Raw genomic sequence first — 17,761 nt, 5'->3', positions numbered from 1 at the left:
CACTGCTTTAGCCACTTTACTATTAATTATGAAGGCTACTCCATTTCTTCTGTGGTCCTCTTGTCCACAGTAGTAGATCTGGTGGTCATTTGATGTGAAGTGGCCCATTCCAGTCCATTTCAGTTCACTGACACCCAAAATGTCTATCTTTAATCTTGACATCTCACCAATAAGCACATCCAATTTGCCCTGGCTCATAGATCTTACATTCCAGGTTCCAATGGTGTGTTGATCCTTAGAACATCGGATTCGCCGTTCACCACCAGCACCGTCGGCTGCTAGCCGTCCTTTCGGCTTTGAGCTAGCTGCGTCATCACGTCTGGGGCTAGTTGAACTCACCCTCTGTTCCTCCCCAGTAGCATTTTGACCATCTTCCGACCTGGGGGTCTCATCTTCCGATGGTATACCGACATATCCCTGGTTGTACTGATCCATTTAGTTTTCACGGCAAGAATACTGGGGTGGGTTGCCATTACCTTCCCCAGGGATCGCATTTAGTCTGACCTCTCTGTCATGACCTTCCCGTCTTGGGTGGCCCTTCACGGTTTAGCTCATGGCATTATTGAGGTGCTCAAGCTCCAGCACCACGACAAGGTAACGATCCTTTGCTGAAGCCAATAAATCATACAACCAACAATTTAGCGATTGGGAATCACTCTTAATTGTGATATTGAAGGAATTAGTAGGTGTAATGGTTGCCTACCCCAAACACTCAGACTCACAAGAGGTTACTTAAATGAAATCTGATTTATTAGGGAAATTATGGCAGATACAGAGAAAGCTGAGAATGACTAAAAGCGTGCCAAATACAAACTAAAAACCCTCGGATCCAAACATAATCCCTCCCCCCTACCAGCCATAGCAACCACCCCCCTCCCAGGTGCTGGCAACTGTTTTCCACACATCCTGGGAAAGCAACCTTGAACACATGAGATAACCCAAACACATTCCAACCCAGCGGCCAACAGATAACAACTCCCTGATGAGGAATCTTCCTCTCTCCCGAGATCAAACACGCATCAGGCAAATGACATGCGAAACGTTACGATGTACCAAGCACATTGAAACGGTGAACATGACATACTGCCCCCCCCAAAAAAAGTTATGGACCCGGTTTGGAGGGGTAAGCATCATGGAAACGACAAACAAGAATAGGGGAAGCCACATCGTGAGCGGCCACCCATTCCGGGTGGGGGAAATGTTTCCAGCGAACTAGATACTGCAAGGTGTTGCGAAGCCGGCGAGAGTCAAGAATTTCTTTCACTTCCAAGTGTTGTTGCCCGTCAATCATGATGGGAGGAGGCGGCGGAGGTTGATCATGCCAGCGGTCAGAGCGAGTAAGGGGTTTGAGCAAACTGCAATGAAAGACAGGGTGTAAGTGTTTCAAATTATGTGGCAAATCAAGTTTAAAAGTCACTGGGTTAATTTGTGCCACAATAGGAAATGGACCCACAAATTTAGGAGCTAATTTTTTCGATGGTTGAGAGGACTTGATGAATTTGGTAGACAGGTACACCATGTCCCCCACTTGAAACGAAGGGTGAGGGGCACGCTTTTTATCAGTGTGCTGTTTGTAAGCAGACTGTGCATCCACTAGTGCCTGCTGGATGACCGGCCAAGAGTCCGCCAGCTGTGTTGCCCATTCGGATGGTGAAGCAGGCGGGATAGATGGCTGTGGTAAGTCAGGGATTGGGACAAAATCCCTGCCATGAATGGTGCGAAAAGGGGTTTGACCGGTGCTTTGATGAACGGCGTTGTTGTAGGCAACCTCAGCAAAGGGAAGGAGGTCAACCCAGTCGTCTTGTTGATAATTCATGAAAGCACGCAAATATTGTTCCAGTGTTGAATTTAGCGCCTCTGTAGCCCCGTCAGTCTCAGGATGCCACACCGTGGACAATGCCTGTTTAGTGCCCAAAAGTTTTAAAAATGCCCGCCAAAATTGAGAGGTGAATTGTGTGCCCCTGTCAGAAATTAAGCGGGAGGGACATCCGTGCAACCTGTACATGTGTACAAGGAATAGGCGGGCCAATTGTGCCGAAGGAATGGAGACGCATGGGATAAAATGAGCTTGCTTGGAGAAATAGTCTTTTACTACCCAAATAACAGTCTTTCGTTGGCTGGGAGGCAACTCCACTATGAAATCCATGGAAACCTCCTCCCAGGGGCAAGCGGGACTGGCCACTGGTTGCGACAAGCCTTGAGGCTTTCCCACCTTACGTTTAGACATAGCACAAACAGAACAAGACGCCACATAATCCTTCACATCTTTGCGCAATGTGGGCCACCAAAACTGTCTGCGAACCAGGTGCAAAGTTTTTACAAAGCCAAAATGCCCAGCAACCTTATCATCGTGCGAACAGAGTAAAACCTCCTTTCGCAAGCTGTCAGGGACGTAGAGACGATTGGATTTCCAAGCGAATCCCCGGTCAAAAGTAACACTATCTCTATTGGCTAGCAACCAAGTGTCAGTTTTTTGCTCCTTTAGAAACTTTTGTTGCAATTGAGATGAAATGGACAAGGTGCCTTGCGGAGCGGAATCACTGCCAGCAGGCTGCTGCGCCCGGGCTTGGCTGCGGGTCACAGCTGGCATTCCCAGTTGTGGCTGTGTCCACAGCGTGCTGACCACCTCTGGCGCTGAGCTGGAGTCCTGGGGTTGCCTGGACAGCGCGTCTGCCAAAAAGTTCTTTTTTCCTGGGATAAACTTCAGTTTGAAGTTGAACCGGTTAAAGAACTGAGCCCAGCGGACTTGTTTAGGGCTCAGCTTGCGAGGGGTACTAAGGGCTTCCAAGTTCTTATGGTCAGTCCACACCTCAAATGGATGATTAGCCCCTTTCAGCAAGTGGCGCCAAGAGTCCAAAACCGCTTTGACTGCAAAAGCCTCCTTTTCCCACACATGCCAAATTCTCCGTCTCAGAGAATTTGCAGGACAGGTAGACACATGGCTTTAAACAACCCGCCCCATCTGTTTGCAACAACAGGGCTCCAATAGAATAATCAGAGGCATCCACCTGAACTACAAAAGGCTTGGAGGGGTCAGGGTGTTGTAAAATAGGCTCCTGTGTAAAAGACTCCTTCAGCTTATCAAACACCGCCTGACAAGCCGGAGTCCATCTAAGCAGCGCGCCTGGGTTTTTTACCCGGCGGCTTTCTCCCACCCACTTCGTCCGAAGCAAATCTGTCAGGGGCAAAGTTATTTCTGCGAACCCCTTTATGAACAACCTGTAGTAATTGCTGAACCCCAGGAAACTTTGAAGTTGCCTGCAGGTGCGGGGTCTCTCCCATTCTAAGATGGCCTGTATTTTAGCAGGATCCATCTCTATGCCTTTATCTGAGATCCTGTACCCCAGATAATCAATTTGTGTTTGATGGAATGCACATTTAGACAGTTTGGCATACAACTCAGCTTTCCTTAGCTTGCGAAGCACCTGCTTAACCAACTGTACATGTTCTTCCAGAGTTTCAGTATAAATCAATACATCATCCAAGTAGACCAATACCCCTTTAAACAGATGTTCATGTAATACTTCATTGATCAATTGCATAAACACCCCAGGAGCCCCAGCCAAACCAAACGGTAAAACCTTATATTGAAAAGCTCCCAACGGGCAATTGAATGCCATTTTCCATTCATCCCCCTCCCGGATCCTCACAGGATAATAGGCTTCCCTTAAATCCAGTTTCGAAAAGATTTTCCCCTTAGCCAGATGTGATAACATATCTTTTATCAAAGGCAAGGGATATTTATTTGATATTGAGACTGCATTGAGCCCACGGAAATCGGTACAGAGTCTTAATGTCCCATCTTTCTTCGGGCGGAAGAGAACCGGTGCCCCCACTGGCGAGCTAGCTGGTTCAATGAACCCTCTTGCCAAGTTTTTGTCCACAAACTCCCGTAACAAAGTTAGTTCCTTCTGAGTCATTGAGTAAATCTTTGGCTTAGGCAATTGGGTGTTAGGCACCAGCTCAATGGCACAGTCAGTTTTCCGATGGGGGGGAAGTTGATCCGCTTCTTTCTCCCCAAACACATCAGCAAATGCCTGGTAGTCCTCCGGTAGCCCCTCAAGAGGAGGGGTTGGGTACTGCGGAGTCGCAGCTGCCGCTACCCCCACCACCTCCTCTGGGGCTTCGTTTCCCTCTGGTGCTTGATAAAATCCGTCCCTAAAGGTTACAGTTCGATAGACCCAATTTATCTGAGGATTTTGTTGGACCAACCATGGGACACCCAAAACCACCAAAGGACCCCCCACCAGAGCCACTACAAATGACAACCCTACCCATTTGCAAGGCTACCAAACCAGTGAAATGCGTGACCGGTTTGCCCCCTGCCATGGATCCGTCCAATTGGGTAAAAGCTACGGGGCGTTGCAACGGAAAGGTGGGCAACTCCAAGGCAGCTACCACATGGGGGTGCATTAAGCACCGTGAGCACCCAGAATCGATCATCGCCCACACTTCTATCGTCTTCGAGCGGGATCCCAACTTTACTTTCACAGTGAGAATGCGATAGTTGCCACTCACCGACACAGGCTCGCGCCCTCCTCTACCACCTGCCCTGTGGCGCCCTTTAGAGCAGGTGGCTGGCATTTCCCGCTGGCTGCAGCAATTCCGGTTCACCCTCGTCCCCGTAGAATGGCACGCTTTCCAGCTCGCTGTCAGCCACTGCTGCTTTCATTTTCCTCGGCAGAGAGGGGGACTTCGCAGTCGACTTTCCCTGCTGGTCCTCGCCCTTCACCCTTGGGCACGCCGCTGCGCGGTGCCCCTCCTTGCCGCAGCACAGGCACTGCCCCTTCGCGTAACGGCGCTCCTTCTCCTCTTCCCACGAACGTTGTCCGGATCTTCCAAAGGAGCCCGAAGGGCGGGTGGGTTTTCCATCTCGCCCCGACTTCGTCGCCCGTCTCTGCGCAAACACCTCGTGGGCATGCTCAGCCTTTCCAGCGAGCTGGATCCACCCGTACAAGCTGTCAGGATCATCTCGCCCCAGCGACCAGCGCAGCACTTCGGTGTTTAAGCCATCCTTGAACAACTCTATTACAGTTGCCTGCGACCAATCTTCCACCTTCCCCGCTAGCACTTTAAACTCCAGCGCGTAGTCAGCCACGGTTCTCGATCCCTGCTTGAGTTCTTTCAAGGCACACTTTGCCCGCTCCTTGGCTAGTGGATCTTCGAAATGGTGCTGTAGGGCCCAGAGGAATTCGTCAAATTTCTCCAGTTCAGGGGCTTCCGACTGGCACATCTGTACATACCAGTCCGCTGCCCTCCCCTTAAGCTTGGTGGCAATGGTGATGATTTTCGCTTTTTCCGAGCGAAGAAGCGACCCCCACTCTTCCATGTACGCGTTGGCATTCGTCAGGAAGAACAAGAGTTTTGTCGGGTCTCCGTCGAACTTGACAGAGAAGTCCCTCAGTCCTCCGCCCGGTGGGCCGCGCCCCCCCACTGGCGGTTCAGCTGCTTTGACAGCTCCCGGCTGCCTCTGCTCCGGGATGGGCAGCGACACTAGTTCCACCCTGGGAGCCCGGTCCCCCTCTCTCGGGCGAACTCCCCTTCTCCGTTCCAGTGACTGTGCCTGGGAGGAAGGGGTCGAATGCCGCTGGCTTGACCCCTCCCGCACCTCTTTCAGTGAGCTCAGGTCCATGCTCATTTTCTGCAGAATGAGCTCCAGAGAGTCCATCTTCGACTCTAGCACCCGAATTCGGTCTGGAGTGGGGGAGTCCCCCCTCGGCGGCACCTGTACCACCATTGGGGACAGCGGGTATCTCTGCCTCCAGGACGAGCCCCTTGCCTCCGAGAAGTCCCCACGACTGTCGTCCCAGGTGACCAGTTCGCCCGGGGTCATGACCATGGTCTCTGGCGTGGTCTTCATGCCTGTAGCTTCACCTTCAGACCCCGAACTCGCCTCCTCCCGGATCGCTGAGAGTTCTCCCAGGGGGGCTCTGTCGGGGCGCATCATGGTAGAGTCGGGCTCTCCCTCACTCGACCCATCACTCTCCACGAGTAGCACATTTGGATCGGTCATCGCCAGCACTCTCCCTCACAGGATCGAAAGAACCTGTCTTTTCCTGGATAGGGGCCAGCGGGATTTGAAGTTTTGGATTCTCAGCTTTATGTAATGGTTGCCTACCCCAAACACTCAGACTCACAAGAGGTTACTTAAATGAAATCTGATTTATTAGGGAAATTATGGCAGATACAGAGAAAGCTGAGAATGACTAAAAGCGCGCCAAATACAAACTAAAAACCCTCAGCTCCAAACGTAATCCCTCCCCCCTACCAGCCATAGCAACCACCCCCCTCCCAGGTGCTGGCAACCGTTTTCCACACATCCTGGGAAAGCAACCTTGAACACATGAGATAACCCAAACACATTCCAACCCAGCGGCCAACAGATAACAACTCCCTGACGAGGAATCTTCCTCTCTCCCGAGATCAAACACGCATCAGGCAAATGACATGCGAAATGTTACGATGTACCAAGCACATTGAAACGGTGAACATGACAGTAGGTGACTGTGTCTGTGTAAGCATTGCTCAACATTACCCGCCCTTAACAGTCCAGCCAATGTGCAAGGTTGATTTGATAAAGATTCACTAATGTATTGTCTTCCTCCTCCAGCCTCCATATAGCTAGTAGGGTGCTTAACTTTGGATCATGCTTGCTTCTTGGATAGTGAGGATATTACCTTGTACAGTTTTTATGTAGGAACAATCCTCTTTGAACAGGCCTGGACTTCTGGGCAGATATGCATAGGGGCATGCTGTATATTCTGTTGATTTCAGTGGGTCTTTTTAGAGGGAACACTCTTGGGATCTTCAGGAATTCCTTGTGTATAGATTGTGATAAATAACTTCCCTGAAACATTTCATGTTGAAATAATTTGTTATTGAATCCTTCCTCATTTGATAACTATATTTTAATAATAATTTCTTTGAGAGAGATTTAGACAAATGGAAACAGGTTTGGATCCATATGATATCCATTTAGTTTCAATATAAGATTAATTCAATCCTTAATCTTAACATTAAACATAGACCACATAGAAACATATTGCTTCATTATCTCTTTAATAAAGACTTAAAAATATAGATAACAGTCTTCAAGTCCCTGCTGTAATCCCACATAGTTCTGAATGTCTAAACTTTAAGAAGAAGGACATGGAAGATGATGGAAAAAAAGAAAAATGATGGTCACAAATTAAATATAATTGCAAGCAAGCATTATATACCATGGATAGTGGACTGAATTTATACACTGTAATATACAAATAAGATACTAGTTCTGAATGAGGACAGTACTCTTTCTATAGAGAAGGCATATGCATGTACTTAATTACTTACTAACATTTGTAGTTTGCCCTGTAGCCCAGATTCTGACATTCATCCCACCACAGCTGCAGTTTTAGAAGGAACACCTCCTTGGGGATAGTATTCGACATCCATGAATTTCTGAAGGTGCTTGGATTAAAGACAATTGTGACCTAAAAGAAATAGTCATCTTATTAAAACAACAACAACAACAACAACAACAACTTGGCACTGGACAGCCAACAGTTTTCTAGGGCTTCAGGCCTGTTTTTTTTCCCCATGCCTACCTGAAGATGCCAGAATCAAACCAGGGACTTCTGCAAAAGTTTGCTGGGGCTGCCCTAAAGCATTAGCCAGTTCTTATGCAGCACCCCTTTTATTTCAGTTTAGGTTTCAGCACAATACGTCTAGAAGAAGACTGGCTCTGCTATGTGTCTGGGATCAAGGCACTCATCACATGCTACTGCAGGAGAATGCCTCCCCTAGTTATCAAAATCTGAATTCTCCACTTGGCAATCAGTATAGGTAATTCAGTTATATAGGGTCCATTCACCCCCACCTACCCCTGGGTTCTCTCTGATTTCTTTTTAACTGTTCTCAGGAGACTCAGCCTCAAGTGTCTTAACTGGTGACAGTGATTTATAACTGAATTTAATTTAATTTATCTATCAAATTAGATTGAGTGGCACTGTTAATCTTTTACATGGTGTTTTATATGTTGGGTCTTTATGACCTCTTCTTACAGACAGGAGGAAAAAGGAGATCAGCTTCTTGCCTGGGCTTTGTCACTTGAGACTGTAAGCAATACCTCAGGCATTTAGATGCTACTAGCATGTTCTAGGGTATCTACTAACTTGGCCCACTCTTTTTTTTAAAAAAAATATTTGATTATACTAAACTAAAAATATAAATACATATAACAGTATTAAAGGAGCAACACATCTCAGAACTGATAAATTTAGCAATCTTAAAACTTAGCAATTTTAAAAAGAAAAGTGGGGCTGGAAATTATAAATAGAACAACTCCAAAAATGTTATAGTGTTTGAAAGTCTTGCCTCTTAGTTGAAAACATTAATTAACATGTTATCATAACATATTAAGAATCCATTGCCACAAATCACATATAGATTTCTCTTCCCAATGTTGTATAATATTTTTTTAGTGACCCTCCATGCCTGAAGAATCTATAATTTTTGATATTTTAATAAATACTGGGGATATAGCCAAAAAGAACATGAATCCTTAACATACATTGCTAACAATCCTGTTGATGTCAGTTTAAAGTGCAACAATAATAGGACAAGCTCAAACCATATGAGTTAATGTTCCAACTACTAAATTACATCTTCAACAGTAGGGTGATTGTAACCAGTTCTTTCTCGAACATTCTCTGAGGCTACTGCCTACCAGAGAATCCCCCATGTATAGTAATGGCTATAACCAACCTACCTCATAGCTACTTAAATCTTAACATCCTCTGATGCTTAGCCAAGTCTGGATGCAACTTGATCAACAGAGATCCCAGAGTGTTTTGCTTGGGATCTTTCATTATTAAAATGTGCTTGCAGGGATTAGTACTGATCTGCGCTAAGCCACAAATGCATTTTACCATGTCACTTTTTTACATTTATTGAGACCTACCCATTATTTTCATCTCTCTCAGCAACCAGTATCTGCATCAAAGTGCCAGGAACTTCATCTGCATTTCCACTGCATTTGTAAGTTGAATATCTTCAGTTTAAAATCACTATTAAACAATAACCTTATTTTGGGCTACAGAAAATGATGTGAGATTCCAGATTTCAGTTCTGGATTCTCATGAGACCAGAATAACCAATCAGTCATCACAAGGACAGGTAGATGCCTCTGTGGAAGCAGGTGCCCAGTTTCTACTGCATCTCAATAAATTGGCCCTGGAGGGGAGGAAATTTGCTTGCAGAAGTCTTAGGGTGGCCAATAGGAGCTGTACAGATCCTAGACCCTGAGCCCACCATCCACCCCATTGTTAAGGAAATGTTGTAGATATCTTCATACCAAAATTGTGTCAGGAGAAGTGAGATAACATTACTTTAGAACTGGAACAGGGAAGTGACTTTAAGCTGCCCCTACTGGGGGCTAGGGATGAAATGAAGGCAATGTCATGAGGACATGTCATATAAAAATGGTTCATAGGGCATGTTTGTGTAGCAGTTGGTGGGCTGTGATTAACTGCACCCTTTGGCAATGACTGGGAACAGATGTAATAGAAACAAGACCAGGGTTAGCCTTGGGAGCAGCAAGTTTCATGCCCATACTGGGTTTTCTGCCAACTCAAGGGTGGATAGATAGCACTTTAACTCCATAGTGGGGAAAAGGGCCTTCCAAGGCGCTGAAAGAACTGGATGGGACTCTCTTTCTCCTTTCCCTTGCCCGTCCGTCCTTCCCGCCCTCCACCGCCTTTCTCTTTTTTCTTTCTAGAGGGGACGATTTTTAGAGTAACATCTTCGCAATCCATCGGCTCGAGTCATTCTCCCCCAACCTGGCGTCTTCTACATGTATTGGATTGCAGCCTCAGATTGCTGGCTGGGCTGGCTGTAGTCGAAGACATGTAGAAAGGGCACCAGGTTGGGGAAAGATGGGCCTGGAGTGTCGGAAGACTCTCTGTCCCAGAGAGCAAACTGCTATAATTTCTTCTCATCGCTCGCCCGCTGCGGAAATAGCTTCTTTCCAGCAATCCAGATTTCCTTGTTTACAGTCTAAATCAACTTTCGAGTGTTTTCTAGGAAGTTCTCTATTGACTTTTCTCACCCGCCATTCCCCGCCCTGAAATTAGGGGAAAATAGTTGCTTTATCAGCCTGCACTGTCATACGTAGCCGAGCGAACAGGGATCGCCTTGCTTATTGCTCCGCCGCCGCCGCTGCTCTGAAGCGCGAGCTGAGTTTTTGGCATTTGAAGTCGGTCCTTTGTCTAACTTCACACCCTGCAAAGGCGACTCGGGTCCATCTAGCCTAGCCAAGCCAAGCCCTCGCGGCGCGCGCGTCTCCTACTCAGGGCCAAGCTTTATGCGGAACTGCAGAGTGATAATCCCATAAACGCGATTTAATTACCGGGAGGCTAATTGGGAGCCGCAATTGGTTAACTCATTAGCAGCTGCCGGCTTGACGTCCGCCAGCGCTCCTCGCCTTCTCCAGGCCTCGGGGAGCGGGGAGGATACCAGAGGGAGCGGGCCAGGCTGCCCGTGGAAGAGTCTGAAAGGAAAACGCTCGCTTTAGAACGGGACCGTTTTACGGGGCCGCCGATCTGGTCTAGGTGGCGCCGGGTTCAGGCCTCGCGGGCTCGAGGAAATAAGTGAAGGCCCAACTCAGCCCTCTTGGCCAAAATCTTTGCAAGGGGCAAATATTTAACCAAAGCTCTCCTCAAAAATGATTTTACTAATTTTTAAAAAACATTGTTAGGTTTATCTCCCACCTTTGTTTTGTACAGCTCAGGGTGGCATAGGTGCTTTTAAAAAGAAGCCATTATTAAGGAGGATGCTATAAAAAGAAGTATATGTAATATTATCACTGTTTCTTGCTTCCGGTTTTCATGCAGTCCTGCCTCACTATGGATTAACTGACCCTTTGTAGCAAGCTGAAATATGTCATTTCAGACTACAGTGTATCACCAGTTACAATGCTTCCCCAGGTAGCAATGAAGAAACCATTTTTTCCCCCCAAAGACATATGATGTCAGAAAGAAAGTGTCCATTTTTCATCTCCCTGGGTTCCCAGACAAACTGCGTGTGGGACTAATACGATGAAATGTTCCATTTAAATGCAGCACCAATCCTGTATATAGAAAGTAGCATGTTGAGAATTCCAAGGCATTCCTTCTGTAGGGATTTCACAGTAGGGCCTTGTCAATGGTGGCACCCTTCCCTTGAAATAACGTATATATTCAGAGTTTCCACAGGGAGGTGATAACCTGGTTGTGGGAGAGAGCATTTGGACGGAGTCAAGTTTGGAGTCTTCCCCTGCTGGATTGTGCCATTTTGGTTTACAGTGTTTTTGATTTGTTGCGTTGTTTTTAATAACTGTTTTGTGGTATGCCACTCTGCCCTATGGGGTGGAGCAGCATAGAAATGTCAGTAATAAATACTGATCTAAAATAAATTAGTAGGAAAGCAAGAGCTTCAATATTTTTCCATGTGGCTACTGTTATTTGTAGCCAGAGCACAAGATTTCACAAGATATTCCCACACATATACAAACCTCTAAGGAGATGCCTAGGCTGGGTCAGGACCCTCTGACAGAGGAGGCATTGTGGGAATGGCTTCCTTGCTCTCTTCCCCCAGCTCCTCCCAGGGCTGAGGGAACTTCCTAAGTGAGATGACTCTATGAAGTGGGGAAACGCCACAAATTAGGCGAGCTGTCTTTGTGCTCTAGCAGAATGACACCATTAGACACAGCTTTAATTTTAGCTCATCAGATTGTAACTAGTTTGAGATACAGTCTGAGTTCTACTATCAGGCTTATTGTGTGATCTGAGCTGTTTGAGAATTTTGGAGCATCAGCGTTTGGCTTCAGATCTGTTCCTCAATCAAAATTGCATCCAGCTCTTTCTAACTCTGCAGATTTTAGGCTTTGCAGTCCCTAAGATCTGCACTGTTATTAATTTTGTGGATTTATGATGCACAAAAAATAAAGGCAGGATACAAAGGCAGAAAACAAACAAAACAAGCCACAAACCACAGATGAACAAGATCTGGACAGAAGCAGCGTGTGCAACAGAAGCAGGAATAGCAGCAACAGCAGCAAACTTTCCTGTGTCACACCAGTTCTGATTTAATAGTGACATCTTCTCTACAGTTTTATACTGGGTGAAAGCAGTTTATGGACTTCTCCTCAAGAACAGTAAAAACCATGGTTTGTGGAAGTTACTGAGAATTTGTGGTAAGAAATAAAAAACTGTTAATATAGAAATTTTAAGTTACTCTGGTTTCCTGGGAATTGTAAATTTGGGAAGGGGCTGAATTTTATTGTTATAGATTGTACTGTGTTAAGGAATCAGTTTCAAAATAATTTAAAAATATCTGCTGGGTGAGCAAACCATTTAGTCTGCAGTCTTACAAATGAATATCCTATGAACATAGCCAGAAGGTTTCCGTGGTGCCTTATATTTCGTGCAATTTTCTGTACATTCATGACATTGGAATTAGCAGCATGCACAATTCTGGACTGCATCCTTTACCTGCTGTAATATGACTTCTACATATCTCCTGTATTTCTAATTCCAAATGTTGCAAACATGAGTTAATAGCAGATAAGATACCCTTGTTTCTGCCTCCATAGCTGGTTGGAATCGCATCTTTCCAGGTGGATTGGATAAACAAGCAGGACCAACTAATTTTCCTCTTTGCAAACAAATGTTAAAAAAACCCCAAAACATTGTTGATCATGCTTCTGAACTTTAAGGCCATCAGCCATCATGACCTACTCTTCTTCCAAGTTCAGTTTTGGAGAAATATCTATTCTCTGAGGACCCTACCCTTATATTTACTTATGAACCATCAGTGTAGATGGATATGTTTCAGACTAGAATAGCAGTCAGCTGAAAGCAATGGCTCATGCATGCAGAGACAGAGGGAGAGGCAAAGTGCTTGGAGAGCAGGACTGAAAGATCCCTGCATCAGGAGAGAATGAACCAGTCTCAGCCAGACCAAAGAGATAATGCAGGTATTTTTCCTTCATAGAAACTGATAGAATGCAAATGAACTCCCCAGTCACATTAAGCAGACTCTTTTATGAAGTTTTTTGTTTTGGGAATTACAGGCCAGGCTCAGTTGCTTGGCTTGTGTCCATAGATGAGATTGGGTAAACTTCAGCTTTAAAAAGCAAGCTGTGCATATACAATAGCATGGGCAACATCGAGTAGAAACAATTTTTCTTCCAAAACCTCCACTCAAAAGTCTTCTGGACATTTCGATGAACCATTGTTTACTGGGTAGTATGTAAGTGCTTGCATTTTAGGAAAAATTAACTTTTGACTGCATACAGAATTTGATTTTAATGTGCTGGCAGATGGTATTTTTTAGCATTGGGCAGCCGACATGCAATGTCATTTAGCATCTGATAATATTTGACATTCAGCTCACAGTAATTCTTTAACTATGTTTCCCTGTTGACACTGTGTGTAGTACTGTATTTTGAGCATCACTGATTGGTAATATGAAATAGCTTTATGCATCTGATACTGTTTGAAATCTGGTATGATGTGATGCAGCAATAGCTGATGGATTTCTATGAATCCTGGATCCATTCTAACTTTATTTGAACTCACTGAATTTTTGTTAGCGATTCACTGTTCAGAAGGACACAAAACATGGGCCTCATTCATGTCTGCAATGGTGTATGTATTTCCCATCAATCTCTTCCTAAAAGAAAAGCTCCAAGGCAGGGAGAGAGAAAAAAAGAAAAAAAATAGTGTATTTTTATGACTGCCAACTCTAGGTTCTAATTACACTTTTTTCTTTGAGGGAGGGATGTTGAAGTAATGTGCTGGAAGATTCTAGTGTTCAGTGCAGTTTATTAATTATCCCTCCCAGGCATACAATTGTTACAAGAGGGTTAGTCAGATCTCTAGGACTCTTATGAATGAAATTTATTTATAATACATTCATTTATTTATTTGAGTTCTATCCTACCTTTCATTCAGAAGCTCAAGGCAGGATAATGTGTTTTCTCCTATTTTTCCTTAAGAACAAACTGAAATAGGATTTGCTGAGAGGGAGTGACTGGTCCATAGTCACCCAGGGAGCTTCTGTGGCTCAGGGTAGATTAGAGCCAGGGTCTCTCTGCTCCTAGTTAATCACCTTAACCCAGGGTTTCTCAACTTTGTCAACTTTAAGATGTGTGGACTTCAACTCCCAGAATTCTACAGCCAGCCATGCTGCCTGGGGAATTCTGGGAGTTGAAGTCCATGCACCTTAAAGTTGTCAAGGTTGAGAAACTCTGCCTTAACCACTGTACAATGCTGGCTGTCTTTTTACTCTTATACTAACTTACTGGTGCACCTTTCCTTTGACCTTTGCATCTTTGCTCCACCACACCCAATACCCATCCTTGTCCTATTGTACAAACAGAACAAAAAAACTCATTCTGAAAATATTTAGGTTACTTGCCGAGGGATAGCTCTATAATTCCATCCTCATACCAACTGCACAAAAATACCATGTGTGGTGGTAGATGAGGCCCCTTTCACCAAAAAGTGAAAATGTAGCACCTATACTTCTGAAAGTCATTTTCTTAATAATTGCCAACAAAAATCCCAAATGAGAAAGACTTCCAGTGCACAGCCCAACAAACCTATTCATCTGATACATGGCTGTTTTGGTCTCTGCAGAATGGTCAGTGCAAAATTTCATCCAATTTTGCCAAGAAATTTGAAAAAGGAACCACGAATTTCCTTAAAAAAAAATTAAAGGTCTATTGGTCTAAATGTGGTATTTCCCATCTATTAAAAAGCAATGGCTATTTCTGTAGATTTTGCCCAATTTTACCAGATAGGGAAAAGAGATGTTACAGCCGTCTGAAGGTTCAGATTTGGATGATACGTCAAACTTGGGCAATGGGGCGGCTCCAAGTCTAAGTGAAGTGAGGGTGTTTCCTGTATCACTGAATTAGCATCTGAACTGAACTTTGAATTTGGCAATATTTAAGTAGGAGAAGTTTATGAAACTTTATACCTTACTGTTGTTCCAATTTGCAAGAACTATGAGTGTAATAGGGCAGTCCTGTAATCGTTTACTCTGTTGCCAAGCCTGGGTCCCAGGCTGTGTGATTGAGTCTGTATCTTGGTTATGTTGATTGTGTTGTTGGTTTTATCTCAGCCCCTATATTTGTTATTTATTGTTTTTCTATGATGTTTTTATCTTGTTTTTACTCTTTGTTAATCTCCCAGAGTCATATATTTAAAATGGGCAGCCATATAAAATGAATGAGTGAGTGAGTGAGTGAGTGAGTGAGCTTGACTGAGGTTGGGTTTACCATCAATTAAGTGCATACAGGATTGCACCTAAGAGCATTCAGATTTCAATTATTGATACAAAATGTTACATTGATGTCAAAGTTTGGATTAAAAAAAAAGAATAAAACATGCGCTGCTACTCTGAGCGAGAATGATGCCACTGATCCTAATGTACTATTGGACCTTGTATTTTCAAGGCTCTAAACATATACAAATGCTTAGTCACACAAAGGTCATAATTGTACAGTCCTATGCACAATCCCAGTTGGCCACAAAAGAAAATAAAGAAAATAGAAGAAGAGTGGTGTGTTTTCCCTCTGAGAGAAATTTCTACCACCAGGTGGCTGTGGCTGTGTTGTGGTTACAATACCCAGAATTATTAGACATTTGGTTGGACATCCTGAGAGTTCTAGCTTTGAAACATCTGAAGGGCACGAGATTGGAGATTTCTTAGATGGCGTGGACTGAAAGGAAAATAATCATATAGAACAAACCTATCAATTTCAGCACCTATTTCCTCACATAGTGTTGCTTTTCAAGGTGAAGATGATTATTTATATTAGAGCTGTGGAACTTTTTTCTAGTCTGAGAGCCATCTTTGGCCTTAACTCTAGTAGCGTGCTGGAGCTGAGTTCCAAAACTTAGCAGGCAGAGCCAGGACAAAAATGAAATACTTCATCTGACTTCTATTTACAGTTAATTACAATGAAATGATTACTCTCCAGTTTAATATTGTCTACTTTATGCCATCTTAAAAATTAGAAATTTACAACTGTTGGAGGTCTCTAAGGGCTGAATCTGAGGCTTTAGGGAATTGTATGTGGCCCAGGGTGTCAAGTTATGCAACTCCAATATCCTTTCTTCCAGGAGTTACATGTGGTTCTTAGGCTGAGAGATAGTGACAGACCTCAGTGAGCTACAGGGCTAAGTCTGGGCTTGAACCTGGGTCTCCAGCTTCTATACTCTAACCACTAGACAGCACTAACTCTTAAGAAAATCACCCATTTAACCAGTGGCATCCACAGGGTGCATGGGAGATCAGAGTGATGAAAGAAACATCATGCCCCAAGCTCTGCCCCTTTTCCATGTGCTTTGTGATGTTGCACACATACCAGGTAGGGCAGAGATTGGGACATGACACTGTGAAGCTGCTTTCTTCACAGAGCTTGTGGAAGCCACTGCATTTAATTCAGGTTGCACTAAAGGAAGATCCAAAGTGGAACCACTGTTGAAGTTGGTTAGAAGATGGTAGAATATCCAGAATCTCATCTCAGTATTGAAACAGCCCAACTAGTTGCCAGTTGTTTTCTGTTTACACACTAGGAAATAAGGCCTCATGGACTAAATGGCTAAAGCCATTCCACATTTTAAATCAGTAGAAGGTAAAAGAGAGTGAATTTGTCTTGGTTAGAAATCACATGAATCAGGAGTCTACATAGCCATTTCTAGCAGGATAAGGAAATGTATATGGAGTGATGGTGTCTAAATAGGTCCTGTCTGCCATTCTTTACCTAATATGTCTGAATTAAAAAGTACAATTTGGGAGCTACTTTTTCAGGAGCTGTAGAGGCCACATCCAAGGCATGCAGGGTGGTTCGTGTCACCCTGTGATTGTCTCAGGAAGAAGATCAGCAATAAAATTGATCAGCTATGTTGGTTTTTGTTCTGCTGCTCCATTTCTCCTCTGGTCTGGTTATTTGGACAATTCCCAATTGTCTGACAAGGTGACATAAATTTCATGTGCCACTGAGTTAGCATTTATTTATTTGGTCTATATTTATTTTGGCCCAACTTTTCATGACCTAGATTCTTATGCCATAATAGATGTCTTTTCCTTTAAGGTGCCTGTTGTGAAGCCAGCTCACATTCACAGTACTCCAGACCCTCATGCCAGACACAAGATATACATTCGTTCAACTCAGACATAGAATCGACATCTTCATGAGGAAGAGATACCTTCAAGAGTCAGATTTCCCCCAGCCCCTCCATCTCAGCTGGAGAAAGAAAAGTTTTGATTCTTTGAAAACAGAGGCTTAAACTGAGTCTGGGATAACAAAAAGAAGAGAATGTCCTTAAAAGTTGGACTCTACAAGAAGCTGAAAAAGTTCAACCTATGTGGCTTGGATTGCATGGGTCTTCCACAGCTAAATATTATTTGGGGGGAAGAAATGGGAAGGACACACACGACAGTATCTATTTTCATATGAGTAAGTAAAAAAATTACCACAGCCCAAAGGGCATACAATTTTTTTAGCTAGGTCAATATGCAGTGTGGGATCATGCTCTGAGAAAAGGGTCCCATACCAATCGTAATGTGTGTGAAGAGGCATTTACAGAAACAGAGTAATTAATTCACATCAAGGTAACATTCTATTAGGAAAGAGGCAGATAGCAATATGGCTGAGATGTGTTATTTGATTTTTAAAAATAATATATTTACCATTAACTCCTGATGGCTGTGAAGCTGAACAGAACCT

At 44.2% G+C, this 17,761-nt stretch overlaps 1 long non-coding RNA gene across 7 annotated transcripts in view; it reads left to right on the top strand.

Annotated features, from left to right (window-relative positions):
- Positions 1-17,761, top strand: part of LOC134493877 (uncharacterized) — a 412,608-nt gene that overhangs the window by 16,443 nt on the left and 378,404 nt on the right. For 6 of the 7 annotated variants that reach the window (XR_010067616.1, XR_010067611.1, XR_010067612.1 and 3 more), the window contains exon 2: positions 17,126-17,491. This is a non-coding gene — a long non-coding RNA (uncharacterized LOC134493877). Of the gene's footprint in view, positions 1-8,940; positions 9,019-17,125; positions 17,492-17,761 lie in introns of those variants that run through there. The other variant, XR_010067615.1, reaches the window with a different exon arrangement.

The sequence above is a fragment of the Candoia aspera genome, chromosome 3 (genome assembly GCF_035149785.1).
Source record: "Candoia aspera isolate rCanAsp1 chromosome 3, rCanAsp1.hap2, whole genome shotgun sequence".
Lineage (NCBI taxonomy): Eukaryota > Metazoa > Chordata > Lepidosauria > Squamata > Boidae > Candoia > Candoia aspera.
The sequence above is the reverse complement of the archived record's forward strand: the minus strand, read 5'-3'. Positions and strand labels throughout refer to the sequence as shown.